This window comes from Achroia grisella, unplaced genomic scaffold, assembly GCF_030625045.1.
Source record: "Achroia grisella isolate CSIRO2021 unplaced genomic scaffold, CSIRO_AGI_Agris_v1 utg18268, whole genome shotgun sequence".
In the NCBI taxonomy this organism is placed as follows: Eukaryota; Metazoa; Arthropoda; class Insecta; order Lepidoptera; family Pyralidae; genus Achroia; species Achroia grisella.
In genome coordinates, this window is record NW_026712685.1 from 71,559 (window position 1) to 95,448 (window position 23,890).

At 34.1% G+C, this 23,890-nt stretch overlaps 1 pseudogene; it reads left to right on the forward strand.

Annotated features, from left to right (window-relative positions):
- Nucleotides 1-5,973: 5,973 nt before the first annotated feature.
- LOC131841539 (4-galactosyl-N-acetylglucosaminide 3-alpha-L-fucosyltransferase 9-like) lies at nucleotides 5,974-11,392 on the forward strand (annotated as a pseudogene).
- Nucleotides 11,393-23,890: the final 12,498 nt, after the last annotated feature.

The following is a 23,890-nucleotide window of genomic DNA, read 5'->3' on the forward strand; positions in this document are numbered from 1 at the left end:
AATGTCAGATGGAGTTTTGTCAGGTTTTAGAATGGGGATTATATTTTGAGTCTTCCATAAAGCAGGAATATTACCAGATATCATAATTGAGTTAATGATATCTAAGAAATAGGAGAGAGATGTACTATCTAAGTGTGAAAAAAAAGAATATGGTATTCCATCTTCTCCAGGTGCAGAATCTTTAACTTTTGTAAGTACTCCCTTAAGCTCTGGTAACGAAAATGGAGCATTTAATTTAGAGAAATTACCTATATCAGAGGTAATTACAACTTTATCCAACAAAACTTTTTCAGGAACTGAGGGAGGGGCTAACTTGTCTAGGAAACATTCAACCATATGAGGAGGAAGTACATTTGATTTAGAATCGTGGAATGCATTTCTAAATCTTCTTATATTATTCCAGACTATAGATGCATTCACATTGGGAGAAATAGATGAACAGAATTTCTTCCAACCTGTTAATTTCTTATCTCTTAACAATTTACGGGTAGTTATGGATATATTACAGAAGATATCAAAGTTTTCCAATGTAGAGTGTAAATTGTATTGTTTTTCAGCATTTTTCTTTTCCTAATAGCTTCAGTACATTCACTGTCCCACCATGGTGGTGAAGGTATTGTATTCTTAGAAGAAGATTTTTTAGGAAAAACTTCATTAGCAGCCTGTATTAATACTTCAGTGAATGCATTAGAGCAAATGGTTTCAGTGCCTTGAGTAATAATAGGCAGTGATGAGATTTTAGATGCAATGACGTTATTGAAAGTATCCCAATCAGCATTATTTAGCTTATATTTCATCCTTGGTTCATATTTTGGTAGTGGTTTATCAATAAAAGGAAAAGAAATAATAAGAGGGAAATGATCACTTCCAAATGACAGTGACAAGGGGCACCAAGTAAGGGATGTTGCTAGAGTAGGTGAACAGATGGAAAGATCAGGAACACTATATTTCCTTCATTAGGTGGAGTACGACGTGTAGGTTGGCCAGTATTTAATACACACAGGTTAAGGGTATCTAATATTTCTAAAACTTGGTGGCCATATGAATTGTTTGTTGTACTACCCCAGGACTGATGTTGTGAATTTAAATCTCCTAGTATTAATAAAGGTTTGGGAAGGGCAGAAAGAATATTATTAAGTTCATTAAAAATAGAAGTTGATGGATGAGGTATATATAAAGATACATAACAAATGTTGTTAACTTGGACAGCTAATATGGAAAAATTACTGCTATGATCAATAGGTATATGTGAATAAGGAACTAAATGTCGGACGAGTATAGCGACACCACCATACCCATCTGTCCTATCTTCTCTGAGACAAGCATAACCCGGTATCTTAAAAGTAGATATGGGTTTCAGCCATGTCTCCTGAAGGGCACAAATAAAAGGTTTATTTTTATTTAAAATATGAAATAATTCACTTTTTTTATTAATAATACTACGACAGTTCCACTGGAGAACTTTGGCCAATGGAGCCATTGTTGTTGAAGATTTGAAGAAGAGCACTAAATAGAGAAGCAGCGTTGGACGGTACAATAGAATTAGACTCAGTCAGCAATTTAATTAAAGCCATGATTAATTCTGTAAATTGATTTGGTAAATTCTGATCAGCTACAGATTTATAACCGCAGCCATCTGCAGGAGTAGGAGGATTATAATCTTTTATTAATTGCTTATGCATGTTTACATCATAACCATGCGATAATTTTGGAGATTGACGGGGTTTTTGTATAATGGTTTTTTTATATGATCTATTGATTATATTAGAAGATAGAGAATTTTGGGGTTTAGTATTATTTAAATGTTCCGCAGTTATGATAGAAGAATTAGTTTTAACTGTGTCAGCATATGATTTTGTTACAGGACCATGCAATTTGCTGGCTTCTGCATAAGATATACAGCTTTTAGCCATAGTTTCTTTTATTGCTTTTTGTCTCCATAGTTCCGGGCAGTTTTTACTGTTAGCTTGATGATCACCAAGACATAGACAGCAGCAGAAGTCTTCTTGCTGCGTACAGTTTTCACCTGAATGTCCTTTACTACATTTATAGCACCGTGGTGTAGAACGGCATTGATCCTTAACATGACCATATCGACAACAGTTATAACATTGTATTGTTGGGTATATGTAAATATCTACAGGTAATGAGTTGTAACACATAAATACACGTTTAGGAAGTATTTGACCATCAAAAGTTATAATAACAGTTTCTGTGTCAACAAATATGGATTCATCATTAATAATATTCTTACGTCTAATCCTTCTAACTTTAAGTATTTCTCCACAGCCAAGTGGGACAGAAATGTTACTTATTACCTCTTCAGGGGACCAAGTTGAGGGAACACCCTTAATAATTCCTATTCTAGTAAGATTAAAAGAGGGGACAAATGCTTTATAGTTCTGTTGTTTTAAACGGTCACAGTCAATGAAGGAATTGGCATCAATAAAATTAGAGAATGACAAAGCTAGTCTATTCCTACCAATTTTTTTCAAACTACCATTAATAACATTTTTATAAGCACAATTTTTTAAGAGGCTACCAAAGGCAATTGGGTGTACAGTAATTCTGTCATCCGGCGAAGACTGCTCCTTTTGGATATGGACTACATAAGGTGCCGCATCACCTGATTGATAATAAAGCCTAGCTACTGATGGTCGTAACTGACTTGAACCAGCATTATCCATTTTATCCTCATTATTTGCACATGTCACAGGAGGTTGCTCGACCTTATTCTCATTATCCTCTATATTTGTACATGTATTAGAAGAAGGTTGATCACCTTCATTTACAACAGCGCATTGACAAGTGTTCTCTTGATTTTTAGAGTTTCCTTTAGAACCGCGATTTCTTCTTCGCTTTTTGTTACAGTGTTTACACACATGAGTAGCAGATATACGTTTTCGTTTAACTTTCAAATTCTCCACTAGGGTAAAAGAGCAGTCAGTATCCATGGAATCATTTTCATTATTGCTAATAGTTACGTGGAGGCCCACCTGAGGGCCTGTGCCCCCAGGATCCTCAGGAGGGTCCATATATAAATTAAATAATTATGACTTACCTATGTTACAGCTACTATAATTACACTAATAAACAAATAAAATATATATAAAAGAGTGAAAATATCTACAATATCTAACTTAACTGATCACTATTAAATTTTTATTTAAATCTTATCAAAAAAAAACACGACCACCAAATTCTATGTTTCCCGCCTTTTTCATGGAAAATATTATTATGATAATTAACGTAATTAAAACACTGAAATTGATATTTGATCGAAACTGAGCTGTCAGTGTCAGTAGGTATGTCAGTATACGTTACTGCTGTCAGTTGTTCAATCTTTTACACTGACGGTAGATAATTCATATAGAGATGTGCTAACTCGTATTAAACATGACACAAGTTAACTCGACTTATCTGAAATAATCTGTTTATTTTTAAAACAATTTAAATTTTTGGCCGCAGCTGGCCTTGACAGCTACACCGAGTTATAGGAGCGAGTAGAAATGACACTTCAAACCCGCGAAAGGATTTACGGAGCGCATACATATATGCAGATCAACTCTTCTTATTTGAGTGCTATTGTTTTTATATGATTCAATAACGAACTCGTATTCCTATATATTTAAAATGCAATCATTCCGATGATATCCGACCATTTTTTACACTTTACACATGTGAAGGATGGAGATCAAGATGACGAGTAAAAAGTAAAACGGCACCGTTGTAGTTGTAGAATATTTTTTGTATTAAATTGACTTATGTCATATAAAAACAATATAATATTATAAAAAATATAGACAATGAAAAAGGTATATAAAATAGTTTTCAAAATAGTCCCACCCTTGTAGCATTGTGCTATACAATTATGTCCTCATGGAGTAGGGCCTTTTTGTCCAGCATGGGTTTCCTCAGCGTGCTCCCTTTGGAGGCCACATCAGCTACTCGCACAAGTCCATCGTTTCTGACCGACCGAACCCACCCGCGACGAGCATATCAGACTCCGAACATACTTCGCTAGTATCCCTCGCTTGCGTATATTTTTGTGTCTTCAATCCCGTTTGCATGATTGTCCTCGTAAATACTACGGCGATAGAGGACCAAAATATGAAGGTCGGCTCGAAGACCAAAATATGAAGGTCGGCTCGAAGACCAAAATATGAAGGTCGGCTCGAAGACCAAAATATGAAGGTCGGCTCGAAGACCAAATGTGAAGGTCGGCTTGAAGACCAAATGTGAAGGTCGGCTCGAAGGACCAAATGTGAAGGATGGAGATCAAGATGACGAGCAAAAAGTAAAACGGCACCGTTGTAGTTGTAGAATATTTTTTGTATATTTAATTGACCTATGTCATATAAAAACAATATAATATTATAAAAAATATACATAATAAAAAAGGTATAAAAATAGTTTTCAACAACACATTTACAGTGAGAAAATATGTATCTAAATTGTAAGAAATGCTCGATTTCGTTTCTCTATCGAATGTCCTAAACAAGGGATTTCCTCTTTAGTCCCGACATTTACAAAAATATTTGGTATAGGTTTGTAAAGTATTTAATAACGAAATACATGTCAACCGCGAATTTATTCATTTTAATGATAGTGTATCGCGGTGGTTATAACCTCACCACTGTAGAGTTAGGTATGATGTGATAAGGTGGTTCCACCTTATTTATTTCAAGTTATTTCTTTATGTACTGAAGCTAACAATCATAGAAAAGTATCGTTTGTTCGTTACTTTAATATAGATAATTGTAGGCACTCTATTCCTGTAAATCACATTATTCTCATTACACCTAATGGGTGTAATGAGAATAATGTGAACTAGTAACACCATGAACAGGGACTAGTGTTCACTATCTAGTCGGTAATATTGAGTTGAAAACCATCTTTGTCAATTCCTGGTGAATTCACTACATAATAATAAGTTATTTATATATTTATATGTACCTACGTAGTTCATACTAAATGGAGGTAGACATATAATTCTATCAGTGGTTTCAATAATTTCCTTTAATGAACTTAATACATTCCAAAAGTAAACTAATTCGAGCCCAAAATGGGCTCGAATTAGTTTACTTTTGGAATGTATTAAGTTCATTAAAGGTGAAAATATATATATATATATAAAATCAAAACAAATAGCCTATCGAGGGCAATTTACTTTGGATTTGATTTTTATAGCAAAAATAGGTTAAGGTCTGCTACAATTATAGGAAGGTATTGTAGATAAATTAGTTGACATTAGATAACACAACTTGCTTTTTATTAGTGTAGATATGTATTTTCAATAGTACGTATGTAGGCTTATTTGAAACCAACCAAAACAGGATTGGGCCACTTCCTCTACGAAGTAAATTAGAAAACTGAAAATTCACATTGAAAATTTTATACAAAATTATTTTCTGGAGCACACAGTTTGTATGATGGTTTTATTTTTTTTTACTTTCGACTTCTTTGAGAAAGTTGTTCAGTTGATATACGTTTCACGACTAATGTACACGTTTCTCTTACTGTATCTAATACATAAGTAAACTCATATCGTTCCAGTTTCTAAACAATTTTGAACAAAAAACTATAGGTATATATGTGACATTATATATTTACAGCATTGTTTGATCGAAATTGCCATAGCAGGTTTACATTCTGAAAACAATGAAGATATTATCTCGTACACCTATGTATTATAATCGTCATTACCATAGCAGTCATTGTAATACACGTATAGTTTTGAATTTAATCTACCTGTTCAGTTCACGATAAAAAACGTTACAGGTGTACTAAGCTATATTGGCATAAAATTTACGGATCGTTATGATAACATAAAATTAACTATGATAAACGATATGATATTAGATGATCAGTGAGTGCTATGTAGAATATACTTTTGTATAGTTTATTGTATTATACACACAAGTACCGCTACAAGGTTCATATATAAGTTATAACAAACATTTAAAAAGTGACATGATTTACAGTCAGTTTATTGGAAGAACATATGTTCAAAAGGTTTTATTATTATTAATATTTGTAACTTTGGTTTTAATTGCAAGTGAGTATTTGGTGTACACCAGTAAACGTATTAACAATAATCTTCACAATGGAATACAACAAAATTATTTTTTAAGTAGCCGATCTATTTATGAGCACAATATGACAGTGAACAATTATTACAAAAAACGAGAGGTGAGTGACTATACCATAAATGTTATAAGCTATCCTATTTCATATCTTAATAAATCCTTTTATATTAAAAAAAAGCGAGCTACTGAACTGGATCGTTTACAAGTGCTTGGCTTACAGTTTTTAATGGATTTTCAATGCTGTTATTTCTTCTTTTCTTATTTACCCATTAGATTTCTTAATTTCGATTGTACTCTGTGAAACTTTACCGAACATATTAGATACCAGAATAACAATTTACTACTGAACTATTTAACATACTAGTAGGTATATAACAGTTGATCTTCTTTGCACTTCTGAAGTAGTCAAACAATTCACAGAAAATGGACCAAGTATTTTTATTTCATAGGTTACATTACACATATGTACATTACATTACACAGGCCATAGTACCTGACTTTTGAATGATACTTTTTTTCAATTCGTCAAGGTAATGTGGTGATTTGTATCTAAGGACAGTGTAAGAAGAGTTATGTGTTAAAATATCATAATTGTGATTAACGTTATTTTAGGCGTTATGTTGCATTAAATTTCACAATTTAGGTTCATAGTGTAGTCTACTCATTATTCTAACAAAACCGATTATTTTAATTGAAATATGTAATTTGTTTTTAATTAATTTTTCATTGCATGCATTTCATGCATTCATCTATTAAATATTATATTAGGTGAAAATCTTGTACCTACTGAAATAATTAATATTTCAGTTAGTAAGAATCTAAAAATGTGAAATGAATTGATGAAGCTCTTAAAGTCCATGAATACTTGTGAAGAATATGTTGAAGTGAGAAATAATCGAATATCAAGTAGATTTCATAAAAAAAAATATCAGAGAAACAAGACAAGACGTTAACATACCTATTTAAATACATTTTTTCACATTAACAGAACTTTATAGACAAAATACAGGCACCTCTATGTTTATACACAAGAATTGATTTACGCTTCGCGAAAAGACCCTTGCATGGTTACGATTCGGCAATGGAAAATAACAAACATGTCAATAGGCCTTGTATTAGTGCTCGAGGCAAAGTCTAATTTCAATCTTTTCTTTTTTGCCGAATACTTTTAAAGCGGTTAAGATTGTTGTCCTTATTAAACTATGTATATGTCCTTATAAAATATGTAACAATTTCAAAAGATTGTGAATGTCCTAATCCTTAACCACCCTCGGAACTACAGCTGACGTTTTTTTTTTGGATGATAATGGAATGGTGCACCCGCCTGCGCTAACGGTTTACGCTGGCAGGGCACCAGTAAAGGATGATAAGATGAGCATGAGGTGAGGTCAGTTAGCCCATCGTGACAAATTCAGCAGGAATTTAACGCGATGGTTTCAGGGGGAACCGCGTGGAGGTCGACCTGACATGGTACATACAGCTGACGTTGAGGCTCCATAATACAACTTAATTAACTAATAAAGAAGTTTTAAACTGGGAGGAAATTGGTCACATTGACCTGTTCCTGGGTCAAGGTCCATATTGTATATTTGCACATATTGTAATATTACATATAAATTAATTGTTATGCACAAATTTTATAAAAATCGCAAATATTCACACAATACATACATTGTATGGTGCTGCTGTTAGAAGAACACAATATAATATCCTTCTACTATTTCTATTTATGTTTTAATTATTGAATCATCACAACACAAGTAGATATATCAAACTGTCAACTAGGGACTAATGGTCCAATTTCTAACAAATTACCCTACTTAGTTGATCTATGTGGTCACTACTGGAAACCATTCGAGTTATTTCCTTGTGAATTCGCCATGATGGACTAACGGAACTGACTGTATGCACATCTTAACATCTTCCAATGATATGGCATCTATTAGATAGTGTAAGCTGAAACTCTATTGAATTTTCATTTGTAAAAACTAATTAAATTTCAATAAATAATTAGAAGAGTTATTTCAGAATTGGACGACTTCTAAATTGGGATTAATTTTATTCAAGGACAAAAAATACGGAGTACCTAGAGAAAATAAAACATTTGTCGTATTGATATGGAAGTATTGGAACTGGTTGAAGAGTCGACATATTCAAAACTATAATACGAAAAGGTTGGTTTTTAAACATATACTTCACACTTGTTGCGGTATATTACAGACAGATGTGTGCTTATGTATGTAGTGGACTCCATGGTATCTCATCGGCTACTTAAAAAGCGACTTTTTTACTATAAAAACATTTATGTCATTTTGTTTGTTATATTGTGTTATTATAAAAATATACTATATACATATATAATTTACCATTTTGCATCGTTTTATTTTACACATACGAGCAGATGCAATAGATTTCTGTGGATAATGATCCGACAAATTATACTTACAATAATATAATATTATACATCACACTTCTTACGTAAATCTCTTTATTATTACAGTAATATAATAATGCTACCGAACGTTTGTGTCGCGCGATTTTGCAATGTTCAAATTAAAATATTCTGCCTAGGCTTGTTAGACTCTACTAATTACTAGTTATAATAAAGATTACGTTATTATTCTTAAGAAGATAAGTGCACTATACCTGCTAATTACTTATATTCTGAGATTGTAGAAGGTACTTATCACTTCTATGGGAAAGTTTATAGTACGGCTATTAAATAAATCGATAATTTATTTTTACAGAAACGATCCCCTTGAGTATTGCAGTGTGAAGAATTGTAAATTTACAGGAGATAACAATCAATTAGGTACGGCTGATGCAGTTGTAATTCATATGCAACATGGCTTAATACCGGATGGTAAAAATAGAAACACTAACCAGAGATGGATATTTCTAAATGATGAATCTCCATTGCACTCATTTACCATGGCAAAAAGTTAAACCAAAGTTATCAGATTTGGCAAATATTTTTAATTGGTCCATGACTTACAGGCGAGTTAAATATATAAATTAGCTGACCGAGCAAATATTGTATTGCCATATAAAATAATATTGCTATTAAAAAATAGGGCTTGATGGTAGAAGGGATTAAAATTAGAGTTGTAATAGGAGTAAATATGTACATTTTGTTTAATGGGCAATATAAAACTTGACTCATCCATATTATATAGAGCATTAGAATCTAGAAGGTATCTAGGTATTTAGTATACAGTGACAGTGTTAGTATAGCATGATAGGATAAGCATAAAGTCAGATCAGTTAGCCTATCCTAAGGAATCCAATACGAATGAATCACTATGGTTTCCAGGGGTACAAACATGGCTATAAAAGGGCAACTATTCCTCATTAATATTAATCCCCTTCCCATTCTATCCATTCTAGGTGTTATCATCTTATTGAAATAGGTACACACTTATTAGGGTTATTTTATCATTATCGATTTGTATAATGTTAGCCTACACATAGAGGAGATAAACAGTATTTGCATCAGAAATACATAAACGTAGATATAACTAGTTAGTTTTATGTATTTCAGATGCACGGCAAACGTTGTTTTGTCATATAAATTAATAACGCTATAAAAAAATAGGGGTTGGTGATAGAAGGGTGAAAATTTAGGGTTGTATGTATTTTTAATGACACATAATAAAAAATATAAATAAAAATTTTGCCCAAAAAATAAAAAAAATATTATTAGGGGTGAACCTTTATCACTTAGGGTATGAAAAATAGATAGAAGCCAATTCTCAGACCTACTGAATTTGAATATAAAATTTCATAAAAATCGATCAAGCCGTTTGGGAGGCGTATGGTACTAACATTGTGACACAGAATTAGAATGATTAAATGAGAATTATATATATATATATATAATATATATAAGATATATCATTACAACGAAAGCTCAAACATGTATTATTTATAAACATTTACAGAAGTGATGCTGATATTCCTGTACCATATGGACGTACTATATCTTTGAAGGAACCGCTGGCCGATAACTTGACATCCGATACTTTAGCAGAATTCATTCCTAATTGGAATAAAAAACGTCGAGATATACATGCAGTTGTTCTTATTTCCAATTGCGTGTCTTGGAGGATGGAATATTTGAAGAAGTTACAGAATTTTATAGACATTGACATTATTGGCAAGTGTTCAACTTTAAACAAGAAAACGTTAGTATTAATTTTCTTAACGCTTTGCAGCATTTTTTTGAATTTTTTTGTAATATTTCCTCTTTTAAATAGCTTCGTCTTATTGGCCCATAGTAGGTACTATTATTAAGATTAAGTTAATTTTTGGTTGTAGGGTCTTCTATTCGCACATTTCAAGTTAATAATGTAAAGTAAATAATTGTTTAAAGATAAACACGCAAGTTACTTGCTCATTCTTCTTTTGATGAGACATCTTTCAGAATGAACGGTAGATTAAAAAATAAGTAATGGCTATTCAAAATACTGTAATGTAAGTTAATTTGAATTAAGAATTTTCTATATTATTATTTATAGTAGTTTCACCGACCTGCATTTTGTACAAAGTTGTCTACGTGAGTACCTATTTCAGCCCGCCAAATAATAACTTGATGCCTGTGCATAAGGAATGATTAACACTTACTATGTTCTTACACGTGTTTTAACGTCTTGCCATTCATTGTAATTAATTACAATTCTAATTAATTCCTTCATAAAATAATAGATATAATCGAACTGGGAACATCGTCCGTATAAAAGCTTCAGTCTAGCTTTGTGTTTGTTATCACATCTTCCCATAATTAATAAAAAACTAGGGATACATGTATGTATGTTAGGATACAAACAAAATATTCTTACTTTTTTCAGTTGTCCGGGTCACTTCAAATCGGATTGTGATATGTTATCTGAATATATTTTTTATTTCTCCTTTGAAAATTCATTTTGCTCTCAATACCCTGACTGAAAAATTTTCAAATGCCTATTCCAAAGGTGCTATTCCTGTCATATTGAGGCCATCAATTGAAGACTGTGAACAACTCTTACCGCCCATGTCGTACATACACACGGACAATTTTTGACACTCCAGAAAAACTAGCAAATGAACTAATACATATTAGTCAAACAATGAAACAATATTCAGGTATCACCGGTGGAGAAATGATTTCCAAGTTGTGAACGAACATGGATACTTCGGCATGAAATCGTATCACTACTGCAGGGTCTGCGAGGCTTTAAATTATAATGATGATTCACCAAATGTTTATGATGAAGAAAGTTTTAAGATTATTCTTAGACCCAATGTTGACGTGCAGAAAAAAATAAATGAAAACATATCATTTACACTATACACAAAGAGCTGCAGAATGCACTCTCCTCAAAAGTTTATAGGTCTTTAAAAAATTGAGAAAGAATGAGATATAGTTCTATTATTTAGATGTTTATTATTTGTTATCTCTAAGTAGTTATAAGTTATAACAATATTATTAAAAGAAAGTAGTATAGATTCTATTACTTGAACGGAAATTCCCTTTGCCCCAACATTAAGCTGAGTCCGCAAATCATTTCAGAGAGTTTTGAAAGTTCTCTCCTGGGATTCTTCGTAATATAAATCCACAGCTCATTGAGTAATAAATTTCATCGCATTGTTATTCAGGAGAGGAATGGTCCGTTTGAATTATGATATAAGTTTGTTTTTATTACTTGCATTGTTTTAGGCCTTAAAAAGTACGTAAGCTGTAGTACTTTTATTAAGTCGTTACAAAGTTACTAAGAATATTTAAATTTTATGACAGCACTAAAGTAGTTGGTCTAATCTCTTAAGCGGCCGGCTATGCTACACCATTTTGGAAAGCTTCAGAGGTAATTAAGTTGGTATAGCGCTATGTTAATTGTTTTAAGAAATAATTACAAGTCATCTCGTAAAGGGTTTTAGCGAGCTTGCAGCTCGTTCCGGCACTGCTGTCGGTGAAAGCTTTTAAGGGAATACCATATAGAAAAACAGCTACCTAACTTAACAAGTGCAGTGAAAATTATTTAGTGCATTGTAACATGTTTTAACATGACTTTCTTTTTTATAATAATGAAATTCGCCTACATTTGGCTGGATATATTGAATTTAACGTCATAATACAGGTCTACCGTTAATTTTACCGTTTTTGTTTGATATTTTCATTAACATATTGATGTTTCCACCACTAAAGAATAAGTCAAAGTATAAATCTAGGCCAGATTTGAACTCCGACATTTCGTTGCAAGTTGAAGTAATAACCCCCTAAGGCACAATATTGTCCATCTACATCTATACTGTTTCTAAGTGTAGTACTAAATAATAACCAGATAAATTTTTTTGGTTCCTTGTAACTGATCAGTGGAATAATACACCTTAATGGAAGATGTAATTAGGAAATTAAACACAAGTATTGGTTGCATATCTAATGACGAATAGGTATATACCGAATTATAATAAATACTTCAGCAATAAAAATACTACATATTACATGATAGAGGGGTCAGTATTGTGTAGGTAGTATTGATATTTTTGCACATTTAAAAACAATACATTAAGTCTTAAGAATTCTTTATTTCAAGCTAAGTGCAAAGCTATAGTATTATTATTCAATTTAATAAGACGTTCTCAAAATGTTGTTTTGCTTTGAATAATGGCGTTAAAGTGAAACATAAAAGAGGCCAAATGAAAATGGCCTAGGCACATGCCGTCGTTACGTCATATTATTACCAGGATTTACATTCAGATTTAATTTCTATGTGCCGGTATCCGCAATATGCTAATATGGTGCGCTGCTGTAAAAATATAAATTATACATTTTTTACGCGAACGAGGGGTCATATGGTGAGCAAAGCAATTCTGCATTTTACGCATCAACGAGTATAAAATATTTATTAATTGGAAAATCAGTGTATGTATACTGATGGGAATATACGAGCACGTAGAGATACTATATACACAGATAATATATATCTGTGTTAATAGCTCTACGTGCGCTACCTATGTATTGTCTCCCCTATCATAAAAAATGTTCATTGCTGTTTTAAATTAAACACCGATTTAGTAATTAATCGAGCGTCGCACTATAGCTCAAGATAATGGTTGTGAAATTTTATTTTTATTTTTTAATTTAAAGCACAGAATTGTAATTTAAAAAAAAATCTATATTGAGTTATGCAAAAAAGAAAAGGTATACAAATAAGTATGGTATACAATACATTATTATATTGACAGTGAAGGATAATAATATTATTATGCATCAAGAATATCACTAACGAGTTAGGTATTGGAGTTCATAAAATTAATTGTAACTTCACCTGCACTTCATTATAACATTCCGTTTTGAAATCTTCATTTTCAATTATTTTCGTATTTTCAGCTTCGCAAAGTTTGTTTTAATCAGTTGTTGGAATGAGTTAATCACTTATTCCATCAACTCTATCATGAGTTGTTAGTTTATTCATTTGTACGTGAGAAATGGAACTTAATAATAAAATTTTTACATTCTTTATTTTATTAATATTAATTAATGCATGTTTCTATACTTTTTTCATGCGCATGTTCACTGAGTTACAATGTGTAGAAAGTTTGTGCGTAGGTAACCCTGTCTACATACAGCGGTCAATCAGCTTGCTTTGTAAGCTATGTTTCTGTTGAAGGACGAGATAAGGCTATCAAATTTAGAGGTACAATATATTAGACCTCCGCAATAACAACACATGTATGTATCGCTTGCGTCACATGACAAATCCTGATATACGTAGTGCTGTTCGTGTCAGCTTCCTTGCCATTTCAATAACATAAAAAATGGACTATTGGCGATATGCCTACACTCGTAATATTTCTGTCAACACTCAAGACCATTCCATTCGTTTATATATATAGAGAATATAGGTTTAAATTCAGTTAATAGTTAGTCCACATTACGACTACACGTCCAAAGTACGCGTTACCTATTAATAAGCCATGAACCACACTACCAAATGAACTTACTCATGTACAATAAACAGTACAATTATTTTACCTGTATACAGACTCCTTTATAGAGTAAGTGAGTGAGTTTGTACTACACTACTAAACTATAGATAATGTAGCGCGGTGTAGCTAAATAAACAATAAATTATGTAGCTACACCGCGCTACAATATCTATAGTTTAATTTTGGTAATATACTAACAATCAATAAAACTGAAAGCGCAGGTAGGTAGAGATCTAGGAGTCTGCTATTATTTATTTAAAGGAGAGATTTTATATCTCTTTTATCTTTTTCCACTTTCATAAGTAGAAGAAGCAGAGAGAATTAATAAGAGAAAACACTTCGAGTTGACATATCATAAGAGTCTATAATAGGCCTACATGAATAAAGATATTTTGATTTGAATATAATGTGATAAAACTTTTTATGCAAGTGATTTCTAAAGGTAATGTACATTTTCTTGTACCTAAAATAAACTCAAACGTTTGCGATCAATTTTGTACTAAGAGGGCATTAAAACGCAATTCATATAAACTTTTCACGGAGTTTCAAGCCGTGCGTATTCGTTGGAGCGATTTGCAAAATTTGAGTTTTGAAGTTTGTTACCTACTTGTCGGCACAGTTTCACTTGTTGTGTAATTCTTCTACATAATACAATAGGTATAACATTATTTTTGATTTCATCATTTTAGGAACAGAAAGTGTACAACAGATCCTGTCATGTCAATCTCATGCCGTACAAGTATCATACAGGTGCCATAGTACAAAGCCATACCATAGTCATTAAAGAAAACAATACATTATACATTAATTCTAAATTTTTCAGTGATGTAATCTCATAAACAACACTACTCGATTAATGTCAATGGACTAATAATTATGCTTCTTTGCAGTATTTTTTACATATATTCTGTACTCAGGTAGATATTATGAGCTTTACTGTTTATTTTTTACAATAAGAGTATTAAGTTTAGTACTTCCTTAGTCACAATAAAAATATAAGTCAATTATAAAATTCTTTACTGAGTAACTACTGTTGTTGAAAACACATACCATATTTTTATTATTAGGTAATTCATTCACAGTCTGACTTTATTAAATAAGTATATTCTATCATAATTTGTAATAATAAATCTAATGGTTGAAATAACGTAGTACGATGTTAATATAAATTTTATTTGCATTGCTATTTACGAGTTTTAGTAATTTGTGGGCCAGATGTTTTGTTTTACTTTATGGGCTTGCAATAAAAAGTGGTTGTTACATACTTATGGCCTGTGAAACAAAGACGCAACATGTCTATTCATGGTTGAACCCCTGCCTTCTTTATTATTTTCTTTCACAGCATCCCTTTGATAGCTATGTGAGAGGTCACACAATAATGGTACCCTGCGATACCTACTGAATTACACCCGCATCGGCCCAAATGATTAGGTGCGTACTCGTGTGTTATACTTTCAAAGGGAAACTATTGGATGCCTCGTTTTGGTCTCTGATAAATGAGATAGTTGTAATTTAGGAACTTTCCTTTGATTTTTGTTATTATTATTATTACGAGGAAACATTAATATGTTATATTACCATTTTAAATTTAGAATGATAACGGTTTATTTTTATCCAAGATTGCTTATACATTCTTAACTTTCGTATTATAAAATTATTATTGATAAATTCAAAAACTGATTAATTTATAATTTGTGTACTTTGCAATAGTACATTTTGAAGGTTATGTCATGTCAACTCATTCTAAGTATGAAGGCCACACATTTACGATAAGAGTCAGACGGCTCGTACCGACGAGTTGCTAGATTGCGATAAAAAGTGGCCAAATTATAATTAAATAAACGTTACTGTACAGTTTAGTTTTTATATATGACTTGTATAGACACCACAGTATCCAATAAAAACATAAGGTAGATCCTTATTACTATACTACTACTATTACTTATTACATTAAAAAAGTTTTTGAATATCGTATACCTACAGATCACCATTAGGCAATAGTTATTTAATTAATCTATTGATTATCAAATCAACAGATGTCTACCGGTAATGAGATAGATAAGTCTTTATTTAATATATAGTAAACTTTATCATATAGTTACCAGATATAAATTATAATTCAATAAAGTTTATTTAGTAAGTACATATAGAGAGAGTATAGAATATAAAATTTTGTGAAAAATTACCTTTTCTGATTGCTTTCTCACCTGTAGCCTTTGAGAATTAACTCATTAGTCAAGATTGAAATGAGAAAAAAAACCTATAAATCTTTTCTATTTTGGCAGGTGGGTAGGCAGGCTATTGATATCTATCATCTATCTATTATCACAAGGATATAGATACAGAAATTAAATGAATACGCATTACGTAATAATAAAATATTACATATAAATATAAACAAGTCTGCATAAATAGAAAAATTCAACTGAAAACTGAATTTAAAGTCAATTTTAATATGTATCTAGTTTTGAGTTCAAAAATTTTTAAAAGTATTCACTCAATATTAGATAATAATAATTTTTCCAATATTTAGAACAGACTCTCTGAGTGGACCTAGATAATACTATAATATATGTATATATATTATAGCTGCCCAAGCAAACGTTGTTTGGCCATATAAATTAAAATTGCTATTTACAAAAATAGGGGTGGGTGATAGGAAGGTGAAAATTTAGGGTTGTATGTATTTTTTAACGACCCACTATAAAAACGGTTACCCTGGCGGTGTGCCAGCGGTAGATGATAAAATGATCATAAGGTTATACCAGTTAGCCCAAATTCTACAGGAATTAAGATTGGATTGGAAACCCAATGTTTTCCAAAGGGGATAACGTGGACGTCGACTGGACATGGTATATTGCTAGCACCGAGGTAGACTTTTTAAAGGTCGCTACGTAGATACTTCGATCTTACTTATCAGTTTCCTAAGTTGTCTTTTGGTTGTAGAGTGCGAAAAGACAGTGATACTACAGAAATGCAAATGTGTTATTTCACTGGCTGGACGCGTGATGATAAAATGTATATATAGTACCATATCAACTTATTTGCCATTTAAATTAAAAACACTAGGAAATATGAATTCCTAGTGATGGTTAATGTCTCTATTTTGTGAGTATAACTCATGACTATTATATATACTCATGAAATTCATGTCTAAGGACATAAACTTTCCATCCATACTTATAAAATAAAGAGGTAAAGTTTGTGATTTTCAGGGTATTCTCTAGTATTACTTGTCTGATTTTGAAAAACTTTTAGAGTTTGATAGCCTATTTATAGAGGGAATATAATATCACGAACTGACTAATAGGAATGGTGCCACAATAAAAAATATTGCAAAAAAGTGACGAAGTTTCACTGATCAGATAGTTAATAATATTAATATGATTCTATGCCTAAAGGACACTAGCAAATTAGGGATGTCAGGTGCACGTTGCTGACCCTGAAGAAATAAATAAATTACTATTATTAGAAGTACTTACGGCTTTGCCTGCGGACAATTGTTCCCGTGGGATTTCCCAAAGAAAAACTTCTAATGTTATGTGAATAACCTTTGTGTAACCAAATAAGTTTGTTACATGCGTGCTTTTGGTAGGCTATAACTATTTCGTTTCGATTTGTAAACAAAATATATATTTAAATGTAACTGTATAAAGTAGTATTTCATAACAATAGGTTTAATATACATTAAGTATCTGCTTAACCTTTGTTAGTAAATATTTGTATATGTAGTATGGTACTCTATACTTATAAAATATATATGTATATCAGGTACATTCAGGGCGAAACACTTAAGAGTTTATGGAAACTAACACCTCACACTCACTCCTTACCCTCTAAGCTGATTATTTACTTTGAACGGAAAGCTTTGTTTTCCTTTTGTCCGAAAGCGGGAACCTTTGTCTATTATAAGAAATTTAAGTAGCTCCCAAAGTTGTAGACATATAATCTGTTTTATTGAAACTTAGTTTTTAATGACTTGTATTAGATTTTGTAAGGTGAAAAAAATATATAAAAAAATACCTGATATCTTAAATATAGAAAGAAAGAATTGGAAAAATAGGTTTATTTTATACCATAAGCATCTGTTAACGTAGAAATTTCGAATATTTCACCTTAATCAGGCGACATATAAATTCCTACTAACACCATATCATGAGAATTCAATTATAGATAAAACAAAGTTATGATGTATAAAATGCAAGATGATAAGAACGGTTAAAATGTAGAAAACTTTAATAAAATTGTGCCGCCTCATGACGCTTTAAGACAACTGCAGAACTCACTTTTGTTTTTCGACGACCGATCAAGTACCTTGCCATGATAATATATTGCTGACCCGATCCCAGTGCCGTTTTCAGCTTTTTAATCCCGTGATTTACGGGACGCACAGAAAACGATTTTTGAATACAATGAATTTCATTTTCGTTCGACGTTAACAATAAATTTCTTGTTCTGAACTGTTGTTTATTTTGAAAAAGTTGTAACGTACTGTTTTTTTTAAATACATCCTTATTTATATATGTTCTGTAACTGTAAAGACTTATATAAAAAAATATAATAATTACACAGATTGTTGTAGGTATATAAATGTTTTTTTTTTTGTGTATGATCATAGATTTGTAAGTCTACTGACTAAATTGTTGTTGTTAAGGTTAATTGAGGACGAAATCACTTAGCTCAATGTGAGTGCGAAACAACGAAATACATGCAAATATTTCTATGGTTTAAAGATACGATGTTTACGTTTAAGAAAGTACTGTGTGTAGGTCGACCTGTTAGTATAGTATATACTTAGTTAACCATAAAAAAGCTATACCAAGACAAAAGCCAGGTAGAACACGCTTGAAACTTAATCATATTCGCTAAAAAAACAATGTGGAAATTTGAAAATAAATTATTGAAGGTCACGTGACCGCTGCGAATTGTATGAAGGTTTTAAAAGACTGTTTCAATTTTTGTCTTTCGACTTTCAACTGTCTTCTATTTCTTTTGAAACAGTAAAGATCTATCTACTTTTTTGGCTAAGTAAGTTTTAAACTCAATTAATAAGAAAACATTAAAGGTTTTTTTCAACTTAAAAAATCTAGGTAATACAAGCCAACAAAAGATACTAAGTTTCAATAAAACAGATTATACGTCTACAACTTTGGGAGCTACTTAAATTTCTTATAATAGACAAAGGTTCCCGCTTTCGGACAAAAGGAAAACAAAGCTTTCCGTTCAAAGTAAATAATCAGCTTAGAGGGTAAGGAGTGAGTAGTGAGGTGTTAGTTTCCATAAACTCTTAAGTGTTTCGCCCTGAATGTACCTGATACAATGTACTACTCTAGTATACTCTATGCTACTCCTTTACAAGAACTTTATTAAATCACACGTTTCCATGTAAACTATGCTTATTCTGATACCCTTCTTCCCTCTTAGCTCATTCCTAACCGCGTTTTGCATTATTATTTTAATTTATTGTTATAGGTATAATCTGTATGGTATTTGTATGCAAGTAGCATGTAGTATTTATATATTATTCTTATGCCTTCTTATATCTCTCTAGTTCATTCATGTTCCATCTACATGTAGGTTGTGTTGAAAAGAATGCTTATGGGAGATTATAAGACGTTTGTACTTTTGTTACTTTTTCTTATTTTACAGTCTTGTTTGCGATCGCAAATAGCCCTTTACTTTATTTAAAAATAAAATTTCAAATTTCGAACGTCAGGCACAGAACATCGATGATATTTTATATACAATTTTGCACTCCTTCTCGAACATTCCGTGGCGTCATTATTAAAATCAACGTACTATACATTCAAAATATTCTTTTTATTTAAATTTAAAACAAATCAACCACTGCAATATTCCTCCAGCAAACATTTTGGTCTCAAGGAGTCGAATTAACTAGTGCATTCTGTGAAATACATATATATCTACAATAATTAATATTTATTCAATATATCTGCAATACGATCGTCATTACGTAATAAAATGGCGGAGGAATATTCTAGAATAAAAGCACAACGCAACGCAATAAAAGGACGAATAACTAGAATATATAATTTTGTACAACAACAAAAGGAAGGATTCGATATCAATGAATATATTACACGCAACGCGGAACTGAGAAGTTAATAGAAAGGTATGATGAACTTCAGACATTAATTGAGATGAAGGACGATGGAAGCCAGGATGGCGACCAGTCAGCTGCAAATGAAGAGGACCGGAGCGCGGTTGAGACTAGGTATTATACAACAAGAGCGGCGCTACAAAAAGTTATTGATGCTCACCGATTGCCTACAAGCGGATCAAGCTTTTCAAGTGCCCCATCATGTGACCGCCACATCAGTAATGACGTACTTCTTCCCAAGCTCTCCTTACCCACCTTCGAAAACAAGATATCCGAATGGCCGACCTTCAAGAACATCTTCATGACGACAATTGGTAACAGCAACATGTTACCAGCGAGAAAACTTCAATTCCTGAAAACGGTGCTTAAAGGAGAGGCAGCTGGCTTAGTTTTTTTTTTTTATAACACAGGGGACAAACGAGCATGCGGCTCGTTTGTCCTGTGTTATAAAATTGTAAGTGATTACCGCCGCCCATGAGCACCCGCAACACCAGGGGAATTGCAAGTACGTTGTCGGCCTTTTAAAAAGGAATAAGCTCTTTTCTTGAAGGTTTCAATATCGTATCGGTTCGGAAATACCATTGCTGGAAGGTGTTCTATAATGTGGTTGTGCGAGGCAAAAAGTTTCTGAAAACCGCACTGTGGAAGACCGCCATTCATCCAGATGATCAGGTTTCTGGCGGGTGGTACGGTGGTGAAACTCAGCAGCTGGTATTAATCCGAACAATTGCTCAGAACACTCCCCGTGATGTATGCAGTAGAAAATGCACAAAGATGCAATATCTCGCCGCAAAGCCAATGGGTCGGGTCTGTCACATAGACGTTGATTACCAATGATTCTGGCTGCTCGGTTCTGAATGCGGTCAAATGGAAATAGCTGGTATTGTGTTGCTCCCGCCCAGAGGTGAGAACAGTATTCCATGTGCGGCCGGATCTGCGCCTTGTATAATTGCAAGCGATGGGCCGCCGTGAAATACCGTCTCACTCTACTGAGCACACCAAGCTTTTTGGAGGCTATTTTAGCCTTGTCCTCCAAATGACCGCAAAACTGAACGTCACTGGATATATCAACGCCAAGGACCTCGAGATTTGGCTTCACATCAGGAGAGTGTTTTGAAACTGAGAGACCGATAAATGGATTCTTTTAGCGGTAAACACGCAAACTTGTGTCTTCTTGGGGTTGAATTGAACACAATTTTTCAGACCCCAAACCGAAACTTGATGGAGTGAAGTTTCGATTTCGGACACAAGTTTGTTCCGGTACTCTATAACTTTTGCCTGCGACATATTAGCATGGCCGCTGTACAAGGCATCTCCGGTACTGTCATCCGCATAGCAATGAATGTTGTTGATTTGTAACATGTCATTGATAAGCAGAAGGAACAGAGTCGGAGACAGCACACAACCTTGTGGAACACCAGCATTCACAGAATGTGGGTCGGAGCAAGCACCATCGACAACGATCTTGATGCTCCGATCAGCGAGCTGGCGACCCATTTGCATAACTTCGCAGATAACCCGAAGGATGGTAGCTTTGAAAGAAGAGCTTTGTGCCAAACCCGATCAAAGGCCTTCGCAATATCCAGACTAACAGCTTCGCCAGGGTCGCTCAGCTGGTGATCTTCTAGTGTATTTATTTACGGCTATTGAGAGTAAGGGCCTCCTTACTCTCAATAGCCTCTATCGATGTGTTAAATACACTAGAAGATCACCAGCTGAGCGACTTCATATACTGACGATCAGAAATCAACTGGTTCACTTCTAGGTATCGTAGGAGTTGACGGTTGACAATTTACTCCATGGTCTTTGTGAATAAGGAGGTGATGGCTATGGGCCTATAGTTAGCTGGATCTGAGCGATCTCCCTTCTTAGGGATCGGATGAACCAAAGCCGTCTTCCAAAGTTTCGGGACTACACCTGTAGAGTAGCAGTACCGGAAAAGACGCGTTAGTACCGGAGCCAATTCAGGTGCACACGTCCTGAGTACAATTGCAGGAATACCATCAGGCCCACTCGACGTGTGGATATCAAGGGAGAAAAGAGACTTACGCTTTTGGGTATATTTTACCTCTGGCATAAAAGACACACCACGAGATGACCGGCGGTGATTACTCCCTATCGTCCAGTGTTGAGTTGGATGCAAAAAGAGACCCAAGGAGATCGGCCTTCTCTTTAGCATGTTGGGCCAACGAGTTATCCTCTTTGCGCATTGGTGGAAAAACGGCTGAAAGAAATTTCCCTGAGCAGCTTTGGCAAGAGACCAAAAAGCCCGGGATCCAGATGGAAGACTGTTTAGTCTCTTACCAATTCTACTGATGTGCTCCGACTTTGCTGTGGCAATAACTCTTTTGAAGGACCTGGAAGCAGAGTTATACTTCCTTTTATGGGCACTGGTATCTGGATCACTCGACTTCACAGCTGCAATCCAGGCACGGAAGCATTCCTGCTTATGGCGAGACGCCGATCTACAGGATCCGCCATACCAGGACTGAGATCTACCACCAACAGGTACCAGGGAATTTGGAATAAACATCTCCATTCCCTGAAGTACTACATCGGTGACAGATTCAGCTATTACATCAGGATCGTCCAGTGCGAAGCTAACTCGCCCCCATGGGTAAGATGCAAAAAACTACGCATCTCATCCCAATCTGCCGACTAAAAATGCCAAACACGACGTCGACCAGTAGATCGCGGCAAAGAAGGACGCGTGAGAGGCACTTCGCTCCGTATCAGACAATGATCAGAGGATCCCAATGGGGCTTCCACAGAGAACTGATAGCCGTCCAGATGAGAAGTCAGCAGAAGGTCCAACAGTGAAGGTGTCAACAGTGAATATGGTCAGCAATATCAGGTATTCGCGTTGGCGTGGATACCAGTTGCGTCAAACCATATGCCAAAGCAAAGCCATGAACAGATCTCCCCGCATAGTCGGTGGTACGTGAACCGATCCATTCAGCGTGATGGGCGTTAAAGTCACCAAGAATCACGACCTCAGCGGAGGGAATCTGTTGGAGCAAAAATCTGTAGCCATTTGGACGTGTTCAATGAGTCGGTCAGTTTCGGTGTTACCGCTATGGGACCTGTATAAGCATGCATAGATGCGGTGGTCATAGCAATCTACACGCAACCATAAAATGGACAGGTCAGTACCTTCAAGTGTACCAAGACGGCGACAGCAAAAATCCAATCTGACATAAGCGCACACATCGGTCCATGGAATAAAATGGTGTTCCAATCTATATCCAGGGTAGGTCAGGTACGAAATTTCGTCGGGACAGGATATTTGCGTCTCCGTAAGGAAGAGCAAAGCCGGCCTCGCCGTCTCTAGGTGGTGGTGGACGGCGTTGAGATTGGAATGAATTCCCCTGATGTTGCAAAAACTGACTCTGAGCAAGGGAAATGTCGATGGAGATTTGCTCGGTTTCCTGTTGGTCAAATTGAGCGGAGTATTGCCCACCCCAGAATACGCAGGGCAGCCTGAGTTTGATATCTCAGGGGTGGATTCTCCAGTAACACGGTTACTGGTACCACCCTGGGGTAAAAATCTCTTATATTCCGCTGCCATGGTATGTAAGAAAGGGGTGGGTAGGGGAAGGAAGTAGGAAAGGGATAGGGGGAGGGGGAGGGGCATCCGGAACCTACAGCTCACCATGCGAAACGCAATAACGCTTAACGCCGGTTTTCTGCCAAGTTAGTAAGCGCATTGCTTATT